The sequence below is a fragment of the Pelobates fuscus genome, chromosome 2 (genome assembly GCF_036172605.1).
Source record: "Pelobates fuscus isolate aPelFus1 chromosome 2, aPelFus1.pri, whole genome shotgun sequence".
Lineage (NCBI taxonomy): Eukaryota > Metazoa > Chordata > Amphibia > Anura > Pelobatidae > Pelobates > Pelobates fuscus.
The window spans coordinates 246,357,991-246,377,803 of NC_086318.1; the positions used below are offsets into that span (position 1 = coordinate 246,357,991).

The 19,813-nt window shown below is 36.6% G+C and overlaps 1 protein-coding gene across 3 annotated transcripts in view; it reads left to right on the top strand.

Moving 5' to 3' along the window:
- The window catches only part of HIVEP2 (HIVEP zinc finger 2), a 225,863-nt gene that overhangs the window by 35,615 nt on the left and 170,435 nt on the right, over window positions 1-19,813 (top strand). For all 3 annotated transcript variants that reach the window (XM_063443319.1, XM_063443323.1, XM_063443321.1), the window contains exon 2: window positions 9,707-9,838. The gene's annotated coding sequence lies outside the window, so the exon portion shown is untranslated. The remainder of the gene's footprint in view (window positions 1-9,706; window positions 9,839-19,813) is intronic.

The following is a 19,813-nucleotide window of genomic DNA, read 5'->3' on the forward strand; positions in this document are numbered from 1 at the left end:
ATCTTGCCTTGTAACTCTGCCAACATACATCTTGCAAAGAGACCAAGGGTCTTCCAAGGTTGCAGAAATACATATTTAAACTATGTCGAGGTTACTATCTTTTAAAGCCAATTTGAAAACAATAATACATAATGTGTTGATTTCAAAACTTATTGTAACTCACACTGTAGCTTAGATCAATAGAGCTAATTTTGCAACACATTTTGAAATTGGTTAAAATGGAAGTATTTTATTCCTAACTCTACTGCACTAGTCTAAATTTTAAAAGTGGATTGTCTGTGCACAACAACTTTATTTTATAGAACAGACCATTTTTTATTTAAAAATGTAACATTTTTATTTAAAACACTGAATGTGAATCCTATAGCACTTTGACTTGGCCACTCAAATCCTGTTCATGTACTGATTGGATCTGTACTGGATAGTCAGCTACACAGCACATCATTGCCTCTTTGCACGCAATAAATAAAGAATTACAAACAAATTCAAAGATAATAACACTTGGGAGCTTTTTAACTGTTTTGACCTTTATTTTACTATTAGTTTTGCCAGCCAGGCAACATTTTCCCATACATGGGTAATTAAAGTTAAAGAACAAGAAATAATGGTACACCCATCCAGCTACTCTGGCCTAAAAATTTAAATTTACTCCAAATTCACTTTGAATTCTCTCTTAAGTAAATAACCCTGATGGTGTTAAAGATATAAAGGATCTCTTTTTTCTTCTGCCATATGTTATTATTTCTACTTTTTTACCACTGCCACGTTATATATATTTTTTTACTTTATGCATACATTAGTATAGCAACTCAACTTCCTTTCTTGAAAAGTCTAGCTGCATTGTTATGTATTGAATGTGTGGGGCCTGGGTGATCTCTGTGCTTTGTTTCTTAATAATTCCTACGTATAACGCCTAAAGGACCAATGATGGAATAATTCAAATAATTATAATAAACCAGCAATTAAATATTTTGTATCATAATGGAATGTCCCATTCATTTAGTGTGACAGGGTTACATGGAACTTCGAATGCAAAATCAGCAGGAAGGCTCTATGCAGGGTCTGTCAGTGTGATGATGGCCTGCAACATCTTTTTTAGCGATAATCATGAGTATGTCAATCACTAAATATTGATTTTAGTCACATATGAAGTGAGAATCTCTCCTCCTGTTTTAATATTTTTCCGGCAAGATGACTGCAGGAAATAGATACACAGTATCATTAATTGTATGATTGCATCATTAGGAGCATAGAGATGCTCTTACATAGTCCCACATTTTAATCCGTTAAAGGAACACTCCGAGTACCATAACCACTACATGCCACTGTAGTAATTATGGGACACAATCCCAGTGCAACTAATCAAACCGTTCTTAAACGCAGGTTGTAGTGGTTATGGTTTTTGGAGTTCTACACTGACCATAGATTTGTGAGCATCCCTCTAAAAATTGTAAAGGTTGATAATGTCAATGTTTAGGTGATGAGATTTCCTTTAATCTAAATATAGTGTGTGTATTCAGTATGTTTTCTTGTAGTGTACTACTGATTGTCATTATTGTGTTTGTGATGTAGGATTGAGCCTTATGTACACATTCTCCTCCCTGTCTTATGATATTTGCTCACTTGAATAATAGCTGCCATTTGTAACCTCTTCAATCCTATTACTGTAATCGAGTAATACCTGAATTTAAACTCAAGGCCGAAACTAACCTCAATTTTTAATGCATTATATAAATAATGGATTAATAATGCACTAAATCAAAATAAAATATATAAATAATGCAAAATTAATTGGGTAAGAGGATCACAAGTGATCTTCATAGTAAACATTCTTATGCCTTTACATGATAAAATAATGTAAAAACACAACAGACTTTGACCAGTAAAAAAACAAAACATCCCTTCATATTGTAAAAAGTGTTGAAACAGTTTTTTTCCCCAACTACGTTATAAATGCATAGTCAATGCTTTATGTTTAGAACAACATATGTTAAATTGTGATCTAGTTAACAACAATATTTAAAACAATATATATATGACTTCTGTTATTATGCAAATACTTAGAGAGGAACTGTCAGTTTGAATGGAAAGAAAATGTTTTAACAGTTAAATTTGAGCTATTAGAGGTACTGTATTGATTATGTTTTATGTTGAAAGCAAGCCATTGGCAGTACATTCAGATAGAGGGCCGGTGCAAGGATTTTTGCCGCCCTAGGCAAAAAAAAATTGTCGCCCCCCCCATATGCTCAGCCATGTGACATCACAATGCCCCACCCATATGATCTTCCTGTATGATTGCTGGGGGGGATGCGTCCCCCACATCCCCCCCGGTTCCTACGCCCATGGTAAGGGGTGCATTGAGTGTCTGTAAGGGGTGCATTGAGTGTGTGTAAGAGATGCATTTTGTTTCTGTGTGTGTGTAAGAGAAGCAGTGTGTGTGTGCGTAAGGGATGCATCGTGTGTGTGTGTAATGGATGCATTGTGTGTTTCTGTGTATGTGTAAGGATGCATTGTGTATGTGGTTGAGTATGTTTTACTAATATTCAGTTAATTCCAAATGCCAGAACAAAAGACACAAAAATCAACCGGCATATATCCCTTTGAGAAGAGCTTTATGATTCAGTGGGAATTTCTAAGAGCTCTCTTTCAAATCTAGAGAGAGAAGTATGTTCAATATATTTTACTGAATTTAATGGCAGATTGTAGACAAGGGACTTATTTTTCAATGACAGTTCAACACAGTTAATTCCAGAAAGCAGCAGAAATTTCCTTGTGCTATAAAATAACAGAAAACACCAAAATTTCAAATCTAGAGAGATGAAGATATGATTAAATATATTTTACTGAATTCAATGGCAATTTGTAAAGAAAAAGCCTTATTTTTCAATGGCAACTCATGGAGGCACTGTTTATGTTTGAGTATGTTTTACTGTTACACAGTTGATTCCTAATAGACAGTAGAGATCGCCTTGCAGGAGAGAGAAAAAATAAAGCAGCAGTAGTGTACCCCTTTAAAAAGAGCCTTATTATTAAATGGCAGTTTATAGAGCTCTCTTCCTCTCCCCCCCCCCTTTAGTGGTCCTATTTCTCCCACCTCCTCCCTCTAAGTGGTGCTACCTCTCCCCCACCCCCCTCAGTGGTTCTCTCCCCCCACCCTTGTCCCTCCTACCTATCTTTGTAGCGTGGTCAGGCAGCGCGGGATTCGGACAGCGGTACAGGAGCTTATGATTCCTGTACCTACCTGGATTGACAGGAAGTGCTCTCACTTCCTGTCAGTCAAGCCAAGTACAGGAAACAAATGCTCCTGTACTGCAGTCCACCGCCTGGCCACGCTACACTGAGTGACAGGTAGGATGGAGCACTGTGCGCTTCCCTTCTGCCGGATCACTCAAATCTTACGCCCCCTGGGCCGTTGCGCCCTAGGCGACTCCCTAAGTCGCCTATAGTACGTGCTAGCCCTGTTCAGATATATAAAGCAAATTCCAAAATGTTGCATGATTCCCTTGTCGGTACCAACAAGGAACCATGAGAAAATGTATGGCCAATATATGCAGAGCATTTTCTTGGAAAGATGGCATCAATAAGCCAGATGTCCTGTGGAAGTGCCATACCTCTTCCCTGTAGATATATAAATTATCGCAGTAGATCCCTAAATTATCAACAAGTCACTTGTTTCTGTGATGCAGATGGGATGTCACACAAAACTTGTTACAAAGGTAGGAGCAATACAAAAATGACACCTTAATATCACATTAACATTCTGCTTTATTTTACATTAACTCTAAATGTATATGTATATTAGTGTGTGTATGCATATAAATATATAAATAAATATTAAACTTTTTTTGTTTCAATATATTTAATTAAGAAAAAAAATGATAAGAGGTACACAGACAGAAGATAAGTAAGAAAGACATAAGCATGTCAACATTAAGTATATGGAAATTAGCTGTTATTCTGTTTAGACAGGAAAGGCCATTTATAGCAGTTCTTGCTGTTGTTTACCTTTGTTGACTTTATTACTATATGGCTCTAGATTCTCTATAGTCTAGAAGACTAAATATAAAACAGAAGAACAAGCTATAGAGCCAGATTTCCATTTACGTTTGCACAAGTGGTTGACATCTACAAGTGACTGTACTGCACATGCTTATCTTTCATTTAAAGGAAGCAATGCTGCCATACATTTCCTGTGAGGTGTTCCATTATTTCTCTCTTGCACTTTTAGTGGTGACAGGGTCTCAGTATTTTCCCTGCCTTGATAGGAAGAATGGAAACTATAATGTCGAGTACCGCTTCCACTGTCATTCTGGCCTGTTTGGGAAGCTTAGTGTGATACATGAGAGTAATATTGATCTGAGCAGTCACTGGCAGTGCTCTTTATAGATAATTTCCGGTCTCTCCGCTAATCACAATCATCCAGACTTTATGATACTAGAATTCATAATTAAAAACTTTAATTCTATATATTAAGTGCGGCAGTAGAGGTGCGGTCCTGGGTGCTGTGGAGATACCAAGTTTTCGGGGTTCTATTCCCAATGACTGTAGGCAACATAACCGCTCCTCAGAGCTGTAGTGGTCGTGCTGCTTAAAGTACCCCTTTAAAGACAGTTTGGGTGAGAATTCTCATAAATTCAAAGTGATTTCAAATTCAAGGCCAAAGTAGCCAAAATGGAAGCATTTTGTATAAAGTTTAGTTACTTTGGCTTTCCATTACAAATTCACTTTGAATTCCTGACAATTCTTTCTTAAAGGAACACTATATTCACCTAAACAACTTTATCTTAATGAAGCAGTTTTTGTGTATAGATCATGCCTCTCAGGTTTTACTGCTCAATTGCCATTTAGGAGCTAAATCACCTTGTTTCTGTTTATGCAGCCCTGGCCACACCTCCCCTAACTCTGATTGACAGAACCTGCATTAAATAAAACTGGTTTCACTTTCAATCAGATGTAATTTACCATAAACAATTGTATCTCTTTCTCTGTAAATTGAACTTTAATCACATACAGGAGACTCTTGCAGGGTATAGCAAGCTATTAACATAGCAGGGGATACGAAAATCGAAATTAAACAGAATTTGCAATAAAGGAAGGATAAACTTTAGATGACTCTTTACAGGAAGTGTTTAGGAAGGCAGTGCAAGTCACATGCAGGGAGGTGTGACTGGGTTTCATAAACAAAGTGATTTAACTCCTGAATGGCAGAGAATTGAGCAGTGAGACTGCAGGGACATGATCTATACACCAAAACTGCTTCATTAAGCTAAAGTTGTTTTGGTGGCTATAGTGTCCCTTTAAGTCAGGGATGTCGAACATGCGGCCCCCCAGATGTTGCTGAACTACAACTCCCATAATTCCCTGGCTATCTGTTTCATTGAAAGAATCATGGGAGTTGTAGTTCAGCAACATCTGGGGGGCCGCATGTTTGACATCCCTGCTTTAAGTAAATAACCCTGTGTATTCTGAAGCTAAACTAAAACAATTGCTATTAGAAAAACAAAACAAAAAAAATCAATCCTTTTTCTCAGCAGTGTCAAGTTATTCCATAGGCTTTTAAGCTATACAATTATATTTTTACCGATGTGATAAGTACTAAGTATGATATGCACTTTAGTATTAACTAGCAATAGGCCATATTTGTCTTAGTGATAAGATAATACTAATCACATACTTCTTTTCCCATGACACTAATATGACAGCAGAGAAGGAGATTTATCAAGGGAAAATAGATGTTACTCTGGGTGCAAAGTACTAAATGTCGTCAATTTTTTTCCACAGTGATTGAGCATTTTTCCCCAAAAAGGCACTTGAGTTTGCCTTGATAAATTTCACTCACTGTCTCTATAGTGGTTTATACATACTGTCATATGTGCCATATTAGATATTTTGGAGATTCTGTTTCTAAAGGAATTTTCTGGTATTTCTTTTTGATTTTACTTGATATTCTAAATTGGGTTACGAAACTGTTATTAATTACTTCCATGATACCTGACCAGTCACCTTCTTCACCCATGTTCTGAAAAAATATACACGTACAGGTAATATTGTCTCAACCAATCTATACTGGCTTTTGAATCATGGCAGGGGAATGAGACGCATACCATACACAATTTTTGAATCCAGTAAAGCAATATATAAGATGAGCTTTAAGCTGTATTTTAGAGCAGGTATGCACGTCATTAAATTATCTTAGGCTGTAGCATTGTAGAAACAGACATCTGTGTACAAGGATAAGCATGTATTTTATGTACTTTTTATGGTCTAACTGAACCTTCCGTAATGAGCTCATTCTTAGTTAAAATGGAATATTATTATTTATGGATACTGTATCTGAATATAGATCAATGATAACACAAAATGACCTGTGTTTTACCAGTTCTGTATTGTATTTACTTGAAATTGTATAAACACCTGTTATACTGACTTTAAATATGATGATAGCACAATCATTATCAGTCAATAAACCAAACATGGTGTAATCGCAGAACTTTGACTTGGGAATGACTTGTTAAAGGTAGATGAAGTAGCAGATTTTGTGAAATGATGACTGTATGGTAAAGACAATTTGATTACAAAATCACTTTTTGTAATTGACATTGAACAAGTTAGTTGAAGTCATGTATTGTTCACTTTCTGGCAAGCTACTTTCAGATTCTCCAAAGTCTCCAATGTGGTTGGGAAGGCTCTCCAGTAACCCCAAGCAGAAGCCCAAAACTGCCAATAGACCACTACTTAAATAACTAATCAGCATCCCAATGGTCAACAGTTTTCCAAGGGTCAACAGCAGGCCAAGGGTCAACTAATCAGCATGCCAAGGGTGAACAGTATCCCAATGGCCAACTAATCAGAATCCCAAAGATTGGTTTTACCACAGGTTCCAAATTGCAGTCACCACAATCTTGTACCTAAAATCTTATACAAGATGCACCAATACTAGCAATCTGGAATATTGATGGGTTTAACAAAATAATGTGTAAAGATCATATTAGCATATTTTTGTAGTAACATTAGAAGATTTGTTTGATGTTGTTCTGGGTGTGCCCTAAATCTAATTTTCCCCCTTAAAGACCTAAATTAGCGTTTTGAACTCCATAATACCCTGCTGTGACTATTTCAGTAGGCTGGTTTTGCAATAAATTAATGAAAGGTGCACTCTCTGCAACCTAACTACTATGCACACTTGCTGTAGTGCATTTGCTGCTAGGAGTCCACTGGTGATGCCTTAGTTTAAAGCCACGCCGTTTGATAATTGTTTGATATAAACTGAAGGTCTTCCCACTGTCTTGGGACCACCCCATCTCAGCTCCTTCGATGATAAGGAATGAACACATTGTCAGTTTTGTTAACCATGGAAGACATTGATTACCTGAGAGCACAGGACACTCTCAACCAATTACTGTGTTCCCCAATGGACAAAGATGACACTGATAATGCAGAAGCATTAATACCAGTGTTAATTTTGGCGGCAAATTTCAATTTAGTTTTAGTCATAGTCTTTTAACTAAAAAGCCATTTTAGTTTTAGTCGTATTTTAGTCATCTGAATCGTTTTAGTTCTAGTCTTGTTTTAGTCGACTAAAATTTAGTCAACAAAATTAACACTGATTAATACCACATTATCAATACAGGGCCAGGAAGACTCTCCATTTATATCAACCAATTTCTGAACAGTTTGATATTAAACCAATAGACAATGCCAGGGACTCTGGACAGCATAACCACTACAAGTATCCTTTTATCCCCTTAAGGACACATGACGTGTGTGACATGTCATGATTCCCTTTTATTCCAGAAGTTTGGTCCTTAAGGGGTTAAAGAAGAGGAGATCATTCTAATTGCTACATACACATCTCACAGACAGAAAAGATAAAATTTCAATTGTACAAGGCTGTTTAAAATCACCTATCTTCATCAGATAAATATGGGGATTTATTCAATTTACACAATGGACATATTGTGTTTAAGCCTACAACTGCTTATAAATAGCGTGATATTAAGGAGATTACATTTTCAACTAAATTGTCGAACATTTTCTTGTTAGCATAGACGCTGTTTTTTTGTTTTGTTTTTTACAAAAAGGCACCCTACATATTACAGGGGATTTTATGTGTGACATATTTGTTACTGTTTATCATTAGCGTGAGTATACATGTAAAAAAATCGATATATACAGCATGTACATGTAAGTGTAGAAAAGAGAGTGTGTATATATTTATTTGTAAATTTTGATTGTCACCAAGTATATAATGGTTTTTTTTACACATCAACTTCCTTTTTGTCTTGTTTTGCTATTTTACTTTTTTTTTATTCTTTTTGTATTATTTCCATTTTGTACATAGGTGAGTCCGAAGTAATTATTTGAAACCTCCCATAAATGGAAATATTGTGTAGAACCGGCTTGCCAAGATATAACAGAGATAATGGCTCCTGCAGTAGAATATATCAGTTTTGTGAGCTTACAGCAGTTGTTTAGAGAGAAATTCGCTTTCCCTGGAAACAATAGTGACATTCTCCACTCTATCTTTATTGCTTCACAAAAGGAGCAATGACTGGAAAATCCCATATCTGTTACATAACTTTCTGTAAACAGAAGAGCATACATGGTAATGGTAAATGTTAGTGCTGGTGGCACTCCCCCAACACAAGGTTTATCTTGGAACACTCCTGGTTGCCTTTACACGCAATCTGTGCCGGAATCTCACAAAGGCTATGCCATTTTACTGCATGCACGTTTGCTAGGCAATAAAGTTAGTCCGTTGTAGGTTAAGACAATCTCCGATAGTACATATGAAGCTTAAGTTAATTAAGAACAGCAGAGGTTTCATAAGGGGAACAAGGTTTCCGTGAATTTTGTGATATTCTTACTAATCCAAAAGATGTACAGTCATGTTCTTTTCTTTATCTGCATTGAAAGCATGTAGTAATGAATATAAACAGTTACTTGCTTTAACACTTGAGGCATTTTCTGTACCTTACGTCTTTAAATATCCACAGGGGCTGAATTCCTACAGGTGCTGGGAAGACACTAGTATCAATGCCCGGGTCTCCCCTGCTTGGACCATAATCAGTGTAGATACATACCCTAGGAGGGTATTCCCCTTAGGGAAGTAGAGCAGAGACAAAGACCTGGACAGAGGGACAGGGGTCTAACTTGTGACTGTCTCATCAAATGCAAGACAGTCGTGAGGTGTGGTATCCTAACTGTATGGGTCTAAGGGTAAAATGTGTGCTTACAATATTCCGATACCATAATGTTTATCTCTTAATAGTGTACACAGTACAAGGTCTCTCCAAGAAATGTTATTGCTACCCATTAAACACCATAAATGCTGTATGCATCACATGAGATGTTTTACTAATGAATGGTTCATTCTGTAACGTGGCCTCTGTCTGGCTTATTCCCAGACGAGATATTGTATTTGCATCTTCATTTTGCACTATATTTGCATGCCGTTTTTTTGTGGTCATGTTAATAAGTATAACAAAACTGTCATCAAACAGAACATTATCAAATACTGTTTTCAAAATTGTATTTTCTCTAAGTGTTTACCTTTGTACTGTATTCTGTATTATTCTCTTTTTCAGGAATAGTATTTACTATAAATGAAATCTTTAATTGGAATGCAATATTATTTAGTTTGGGATTTAAACTGCTATATTTGGCTATTGGTCCTTCCTATTTACTGAGATAATTGTATTTCTAGTTGCTGGTACGTTTCCTGGAAGTGTTAACGTGGCAGACACAGACGTCAAAGGGGAACCTTCAGTGTCATGACCTGTGAGATTTGGCGCCTATTGTGATATCCTGAATTCGAAAGACAAACGGCAGCTAAATTGTAAGTGCATTTTATTACACTCATGTCCTATCGTCTAGAAATCAATAAAATCATTGTAAATGATGGTGACCTCTTGCTAAAATGATACCTTAAAGGAACACTATTGTGTCAGAATTATAAATGTGTATTCCTGATACTGTAGTTATAACAGTGCCATTTGGGTTTCTGGCTCCCCATTTCCCTCATTGATACAGTGCTTTCCAGCGCTGCACGAGTCTCCTCGTGGCTGGCTCTGCCCACGCTCCACTTTCTTAACTTGACGATCTCAGCCAATGCAATACATTCCCACTGGGAGGCTATTGAGTGGCAAAATGCAGCGCTGCCCCAATTAACATCTCCCCATAGAGATGCATTGAATCAATACATCTCTATGAGGAACGTTGAGCGCCTCCATGCGCCTGAACGACCCAGGAAAAAATGTCTGAGTAACTGTAAATTTCCTGCAGGGACAGGCAGTAGACACCAGAACCACTACATTAAGCTGTAGTTTTTATGTGACTATATTTTCCCTTTAGCATAAAATAAGTTAAAATCTATGGGGAGGTCAACATGTTTTTTTTTTTTTTTGTTGGTTGTTTTTTGTTTTTTAAGTTTGGATTGTATTGAAGGTCTTGCTTTTAACCTATGTTATGTTTAATAGGTTATACCTTAAGGTTTCTATCTTTATAGTTCCCTTATGGCCTGGCAGCTGGTTTCTGAGTGGCCTACAGTTCCAGGCTTTGCAAGAGAACCTGATTGGAGACATCTATTCTTAGAACTGACTTCTAGTAAATAATCTTCAGTGCTGCATAGGGTTTGAGAAAGGGTGTTGCATGTTATAATAGCTTCTGTTACTGAGAGGTCAGAGTTCTTTCTGTACTTGCAAGGTTTAAACAAGGGAGGTGTATACACAACTGTACTGACCATGTGTCCCAGTTGTTAAGAAGAAAAGCTACACAGGATCCAACAAGCCTGCTTTCTTGAAAGCTTTTTGTGGTGTTATTTTTTTGTGCCCCCACGTTGGATAAAATTGAGTAAGCTTTATTTTTTTTAAGATTAAAGCAGCTCATTCACCTTCTACTGACCTCACTGCTTGCTGTATTGTTGCTCCATGACACAGGGAAGGTGCATTTTAGTTAACTGAAGCTGTCCAGCGTGATCACCACCATGATCATCTAGTGGACCCTTTTCGGATCCTTATGCTTCATCTGCCAGAAGCCCATGTCAATGTTGTACTCTTGCGCATGCACATGATGTCTGTGGAGGATCACACAACACCGCGGGAGGCTACATAGACAATATCTTTTTCAGAACTGCTTTGTCAAGTTTAGTCAAGCGTAGGAAAAATACTTAAGACAAAGTAGTCCCTGCTTTGTCTTGCCATTTGACTGTGTTTTACATTCCTACACATGTGACTACTTTCATAAAGATTTTATCTTTAGAGCAGCTTTAATTGGTGCAAACTTTCCAACGTGTGTATTTTTCACTCAGTTCACTCGATTACCATTATTATTATTATTACTATTGTCTGTATTTTGGGCTTTCTAAACAGTGGAAGTTTAATATCAAACATTGTACCACAACTGTCAAGACAGGTTTTCTTTGAAAAAAAAAAATGCTTTTTTGGGGGGTGCATTTGCAGAAAATATCACTGTGTACCTTTTTCTATAAATTGTAACGATCAGATATGTATAAATATAATCTAGAGCTCCACTGCACACAGTAATTGCTATGTGTATTTCAGAGCTCCACAGCAATAAAACTCACAACAATGCAACAATGAAAGCATCACTGAGCTCAACAACTTTAAAACTCACAGTAATGTGAAATGGGTATCAGTGTCTTACAGTACTCCACAGAAATAGAATTCACAGGAATGTGTTTTTGTATAGCTTTTTGTATAGCTTTTTCACAGGATATATCTTAATCTGTGTAAAAATAATATTTGGTTCTATTTGTTAAATTACCCAATCAAATTAGCTGTAAATAGGCTACAAAACCGAAATAAGCTAACTAATGCTCTCACCTTACTACATGCCCCACAAACACAAGTGTATCCCCTTTCAGCCTTTTGATGCGTTGAGCTGTCTGCACATCAAAAGATGCAATAAAGGAAGGCGCTGTTGTATTTTGTGTATCAGAATCACTAAACAAAGTTATAAAGTGAAGTTGTTTTCTTTGTGGTTGTGCCATTTGGCTTTACAATTAGTTTATCTGCTTGTGATAGAAATTTACTATGACCGAGGAGTGAATAAAATAAGCCCTTGACAGTTATTGCCAATATAAAATTGCACAAGGTACAATAATCGGTACCAGGTGGACGTGCCATAAATGTGTTTTAGTATGCTTAGACAAGCTGTTCTTGCGCTACTCCCAGTGGCAGCTTGCAATTGCAATAAACATACTTCAAGGCAGACATATTGTTTATATTGATATGTTTTACTAGAGATTAATGAACATCAGACTGGTTTGACTACTGTCAGAGCAGTCATATGACGAGTAGACGTGTCACTACAAATTTGTACTGATTCAACCTGTTTGTTTTTTTCTGTTTGTTTTTCACTAATTACATAAGTGGGTCCCAGAGGTAATTACTCTCAGATTACATTATAACCTCGTGTTTTTGAGGGGAAAAAAACCCCATCAACTTTGTCTACTTTGGTCATCTGGTTAACCTGCCTTGACTGCTCCACCTAGTAGGGGAAATATCCCATTTAGAGTTGAAGTCACATTTGTAGTCCCTAGAAACTGAGAGAAGATTAAAAAAAAACCTGTTAGATAGTCACAGTGATTTTATCCAAGCAATGTCCGTATGTTGCTTGAAACCTGTACCTAACCCTACAACATAACTTTTCTACTTAATCAATTTTAGGTTATTTATTTATTTATTATTATTATTTTTTTATTTTTTTGCTTGTTTTTATTTATTTTCTTTTGCAGTGCAAGATGATTGTACAAGCAGGTTAAGACATATTAACCAAGAGTAAGATTACATAGAAGGTTAACCAAATATGTCACTGATTAATACTGCACTTATTTTGTTATATTAAGTATGTGATGAGGACAAGATAAGGTAAGTCCTGAGGCAGATAAGTGTGAAGGCCGGGAGACTTGTAAGTGAGCTGTGTTGCCCAGGACTATAAGCGATTAAGTAGCTCAAGCCTTTAACATACAAGCATATCGGTTTAGACAAGTGTGCTTATGCCTTCCCGGGAGGCCGTGCATCAGGCTAGTGGCAGTCTAAAGATGCCTACATAATCATTGAGGCATATTAATAAAAGGTGGGAAACAAAAACAGAATAAGCCAAATAAACATAGTGAGCTGTTGCAACTGGTCAGCTTGCCGTGATGAAGAGTTAATGCGGGATAGTCCCTCACAGCCTATTCCCATCAAGAGCCGTTTGTACACCCACTGAAGCCTTAGACACAGTCCAATGCTCCCCCTGAGGAGTTGCTGTGGCATTATTGCGGTGAGGAGAAGGGTTAAGCCTTGAGGTACTGAAAGCTGTGGTTGATTGCTTGTTGTTGCGCATAGTCCCAGGTGTAGAGCCTTTGGGCCCAGGCCTAAGGCATGTTTGGATGCTTTCATGCCATGTGGTAGGTAGAGCTTCTTACTCTATTTGATCCTGCCTCTTGCAGGGATCACTGCCGCTCTCTTCCTCATGGCGCTGGGTGGTGGATGCCTATTGGAACCACTCGTTCAGCACGCTCCGTTCACCATGGTGTGTAGGTGATTGTATCCGCTCGTTCAGCATGCTCCAGAACCTTGTGAAGAGAAGAACCAGCTTAGTGAGGGTATCGGCAGTGTCATGGCTGGGAGCGTTAGCACACATGGTGTCCGCCATTACCAGAGAGTTCCAGATTTTAGTAAGCTCGATTTCACCACCGCGGCGGCTTGCAGGGTAAGCTAGTGGGCCCCTGGTGTTGGACCGGGATCACTCCCGCCGGTCCAAAAGGGGGGGAATGAAGCAGCAGTCAGATTTGGCGGTAGTCCAGTGTCCGGCATGGCAGGAAAGCGGCTGCCTCTCCTGCACTACAACCGCATCCTCTGTAGTTTGTATAAGGTAGGCCAGATTTTAGTAGCCCTACAGGAACCCTGTCATTGCAGGGTGTCAGTAAGGCACAAACAGCCAAGAAATAAGTGCCCCAAGGGTCATAAAGCGTGACAAATTCAGTGGCTAAGCTTGGAGTTCCTGCAGGACGCGTCTACCGCCATGCAGGTCAGGCCCCACCCCCCTTATGTTTGTATTTATGTATCTATGTATACTATGGCTTTTTTTTAAAATCAATAATAATACATTATATGTATTTATTATAATATTTTTAAGCACACATAATTCTAAATGTAAATACATGTGTGTATATACAAGTATATAGAACCTCTCTAATTTCTGCTTGCTCTGATACATACTTCCCCATTTTTAAAACTACGTGCTTCTTCTCAACAGGCGATTGATCATTTTTCTAAGGAAAAGTTACTTCCCCGTTAAGTATAATGATATGTGGGAAAACAGATTTTACTGACGATAATAAGAATTTCTTTTTTTTCAAGTGGAACATGTATTTTAACTTAATCAGATTTTAACAAATAAAATATTGCTATTGTTTAACATGCACCCACATTAAAGAGCTGGACATTACTGCACATGCATAATTTTAATTTTATGTTTTGAATACTTTTTTTTTCTTTGGAATCACATAGAACCAGGAAATGTTAAGTAATAATTTGCTTTCTCATTTAAAGCATCACTGTCACGCTGTACGTACCTTTTCCCAATCGCTTCCTCTTCTTTTTCCTACTCTGTCTTTCATTTTTTAACTTTTAATCTATTTCTAACTAAAACATAAGACAACATAAGACAAAGTAGTGACTACTTTGTCTTACGTATTTTTCCTATGCATGACTGTCTTAAACACTGGGCAGAGCTAAACTGTCAATCCCACAGGGAACTGGCTTTGTTTAAGGAGGACCCATAGACCTTAATGCTGTACTCGAGTGCATGGGCAAGAGTACAGCAGTGACATTGGCTCCCGGCAATGAAGTGCCAGGAGCTGAAAGGGACCCAGCAGAAGAAGTTGGGGGAGCCTGCGAGGCACAGGTTCAGGTAAGTAAAACTCACCTTTCACAGCCCCACCCCTGGCTACCAGATCCCTAGTGGCGAGGTCCCCAGACGGTGACAGTGCCGCTTTAAATGTGTGGTTTTTTTTTTCAATATACCAGCCTGACATTATCATCTATCGGTTCATTAAGTTGGAATAAGTCTGAGTAATGTGTCGTATAAGGCAATGTGCAATAAAATGTGCACAGGTTACATTTTGTTACCGTTACCACTTTTTTAAAATATTATATTTACTATCCCTAAATTTAACACATGTATTTGTGTATTGTGAAAAATAAAATGAAATGTAGAAACCCACGACACCTGTTTATCCTGCAATTGGAATCCACCATCTTAGCCCCCTGTCAATCATTTTTATAAACTGTGTTCTTTGTAGCTAGCAGTCAATATAGATAAACCATAGATTGAAGTGTGGAAACAAACACTGTTTCTATTTATCTTGTTTATTTGCAGCATTTGATCTTGATTTGCCTTGTCTGGACTGGATTACAGTGTTATTTGCTATTTTTTATTTAAAATACATTTTAAAAGAAAAGAGAGCATCTCAAGAAAAAGGCTCAAATAAAGTGTTTGGTGTAAATCCAGAAAAAGTTCAATTTCACATATGCTGATCATTTGCAGTTGTATTATACACATACTTGCTGTGCATTGTTAGATGTAGACTATTGGGTGTTCTGACTTTTGAACTACAAAATGTATGTAGTAATTATCAGATTTATTCTTCCAACTAGAGAAGGTAAAAGTCTCACTGGGCCTCTAAGTGGTCTTCTGCTTCCAGAGAGCCTTTTACCAGCAGACGTGCAAACAACTTGCATGATAACTAACAGCATCTATCTGCAAATGTATGTATATACATATAAAATGACTAAGACAGTGTTCTTGTACAGATATGACTTATTCTCTCCTTGTCCCATTGTTGAGTCATTTCTGCTGTTCTGCTGAAGGCTGCACTTCCCGTAAGCTCGGACAGTGGGGAATGATGCTTTATTGAAAATGTTTTACTAGCGTGTTTATCTTGGACTGCAGGGGACCACAGAGAAACCCCTGCAGATTTAATTATCTCTTAAATCCACAGATGGTACGGAAAAGGAGTGCACACGTAAACCACTCTGGACAAATAAACACATGCATTTTAAACTCACGGGTGGTAATTGAGTAAAAATGCAGTGTCAAGCTGGTTGTTAGTGACATGTGTTCACAGCGGTAAAAGACTGAGCTGACATTTTTAACCTCTATTTACATCTCCTTAATGTAAAATGTAATTCTGCATTTTCTGTGATAAGACAGTGTCACTGTTATTTGTAAAAATCCAGTGTAATTACAATTCATCTGTCAATTCTGATAGCAAACGAATAGGCCATGTACACTACATTTTGACAAGAAGTCTTGCTGACATTAGTGGAATGATGTGGGTAATAGAAACCAATGGCATGAATGAATGCATGTAAACTATAGTGTAAACTTGGCAAACCACATATTGAAAATGGAAACATGTAAACATATGTCTATGTGAGGTTTGTGTGTGTAAGCTGAAATTATTATTATTATTTTTTTTTTTTTAAAAAGGCTACCTCAACCCTTTTTTTTGTTTTGTTAACATTGGTTTCCTATGTAGAATTACTTATTGGGCACTATTCACTATAGTTTGCAGTAAAAACATTTTTGTACCAGGAATCCAGCAGCAGGTCAAACTCACAGTGCTGCCTTCCATGCCTCTATATATCCATAAGGGCCTTGTACGTTCAAGTCAAAGGCTTCTTATTTTTAAAATTTAGTAATGAAATATAGTTTTACTGAACTCAGCAGTAACTAAAGCCTGCCTAGAAAATGTCATTGTAATATCAGATATTTATAATAACCATATCCGCGAATTTGACATTTTTACCCAAAGTCTCAAGATTTGGCAACTATGCTCCAAATAAAGTAACCATTGGACCACCCGTTTATGTCTCCATAGAAAAGATCTCTATGGCAATGGGTATAGAAAAATTCTCAGGTATGGTATTACCTTGTATATATTTTGTTGTATACAAACATTTGTACGCAAGCTTGTCCTCTGTAATGAAAATGTTTATTTTGCTATAAAAATGCTATAAAATTCTGTAACATTTTAATTGGAAAACAGTACCAATCCATGATAGTTATCGTGCTATATCTAAATCTCACACCATTATTCTTTTTATTTTAAATCTTTATTTTTGCAATAATGTAGTGTGCACCATAAAAAGTTACTGTGGGTCTGCGCAGAGGCCCCTCCATAGTGCATATAAGTATGACATGTGTTTACAGAACGAAAGGTATGGTTAGGTTAATTGCTCATCATGTCGAGCACGACAGTGTAGCCATGGTATAGTGCGTCAGCAATTTTCTGTGGTAAGCGGTGACAATAGGCCTGTGCAAACTCCCATCTATAGGGTACATAAGCATGACTTGTTATTATAGAAAGGAAGTGTTGGCTAGGTCATATGTACATGTCTAGCATGTCAGCTTAACAGTGGCACAAGACGTCAACGTGTTTAGTTTTATATATACACAGAAAAATCATAAATGTAAACAGTAACTGTTGCTCTCCAGCTGCGTTTTTTATGTCTTTGAGTAATCCTGTTATATGTATGTATTTCCCCCCCGAGAGCCCTCTGCCGGGGCTCTCCTTATGGCTGTGCGCCTTGGCCCCCGTCGGCCGCCACCCGAGCGAACCCACACCATTATTCTATGTTTATTAAAAAAAAAAAATATGTTTTCTTAAATTCTTCAGGGTTCAACCAATAGCATATTTCTGTTTTTTTTTTATTTTTGTCAAAATCCACTGTATCTCTAAAAAAAAGAAAAAAAACAACACAATATATATAAATATAGATTTTGATAAAAGTAATTTCGCCAGTATAGTCTTCCAATTCCAATCCAGAAACAAATACTTTACTCTTGATATTGGTTCCTCCACAGGATAGCATTATATCTGAAAAAAATATATAAAGTAAATATGGTAAGAAAAAAATATGCAACTGCTCTAAAACCAAGGTAAGATAAGTAAAAATAATGTTGGTGCAATGTTTTTATTTTTTATTATTCGCTTAAGCAGTGGTTTTGAACATAGGTGGCATTTAATTCTAAAGGTTTAACTCCATGGCAACAAGATGGATGTTTGTTTCAAGAATCTATGTGCAGTACTAATGTTGGTGCCCTTTTCAGGACTATCTCTAGTAGATTATAACAACACTTAACATTACAGTTCACTTTTTTTCGAGAACATTGAAATGTTTTATAGATGTAAAAGCTATTCCAAATAAAAGTGAAAGATTATGGGTCCCCTTTTAAATTTTACATTTTATTTGCATAGCGTAAAATAAAGCTAAAAATTCACAAACCAATTTCCAAACACTTGTGAAAATAATTAACCAAAACAGAAGGGGTACGCTCAAATATCAATATAATATTTGGTATGAAACTCCTGGTGTTTTCATAACATTGGATAAGGTAGTATATGCAAATGAAGTAAAACCAAATCAACTATGCAGCTCAATTAAAATAAATATCATTATATATAGTTTTATCCTTAGCTGGCTTCTCTTTCTGTGGATATATTATAGACTGTATGTCGGAAGTTGCGATGTTGCTGTGGTAGAGATAAGTCATGCCAGCACATAAGTTGGTCCTGGTCATCCATGGTACTACAGTGTGTCAGAGAACACTACACATAAAGCCGCGGACCTAAAGTGAACTGTCATAGTGAGATCTATTATTTTATACATTTTTTAATTAATTTGCACTATTATTTGTACTTGTTTTATTTTATCTTTAAGTACACATATATCCAATGTGATTGTCCTCCCAATAAACCATTTTGCGTTGAGTATCATTGTTTTCCAATTTACCCCATATGTTGGAGCATCAAAGGTCTGAAGGAATAATATGAGCTTTCAGAAGTGAACTATGTCTTGCTATTGACGGTAATCTGAAAGACAGAATAAGATCACGCTAAAATTACATAGGATTTATTGACTAATAGGATTAAAAGAGCATGCGTAAACAAGAAACACCAGTAACTCCTAAATAGGTTACAAATAGAGCATAAAATATTATAGCAAATAACACTTTATATATATTTATATATATATAGTGCAACAATACAATGAAAGATAAACAAAATAAGATTAAACCAGATTAAATACTCAGAAATAATTGCAGGGATCAAATTGATAATATTCTCAATCTTCAATATAATCGTTTTTCAAAATATATATCCCATATGAGAATAACAAATATAGGGCCCAATTCTCTCTTATTGATGTCTCTAGCCAATATTTGTCTAACATTATATCCCACATTCTTTAAAAACCTTTCTGAATTTATATTTTTATTATTGAATGATGTTACTGTTTTAACAAATGGATTTTTAATTTAATCTGTTTAGGATTGGTTTGTGTATTTACCATTGTTAGAAATCTGCAAACCCAATACCAAAAAGTCTATATAAATCTCTGGCTTTTAAATAAGCTTTTTTAAATCAGATTTGCCGGATATACCATATCTAAACACCGGTAATCAAAGTTAAATATTCCCTATCAAAATCACTGATAAATGTGCAGTTGTCAGGTAGTGGTACAAATTGTCCAAAAGTGATGTTAGTTCCTCTGTGGGTGGTGGACACTATCGAAATGGAGGTAACCATTCACATCAGTTGGTTTGTGGTAGATGTTAATAATAATTTCCTAATTTCCACATCTTAAAAGTAAATTAAGAAACTTGATCTTTATACTGCCCTTTTTATGTGTAAAAGAAATGTCAAAACGATTGGCATTGATCCACCAAATAAAGTCTTCAATGAAAATGGTTTAATCCTCTCAAACAATAAAAATATTGTTAATGAAACGGTGAT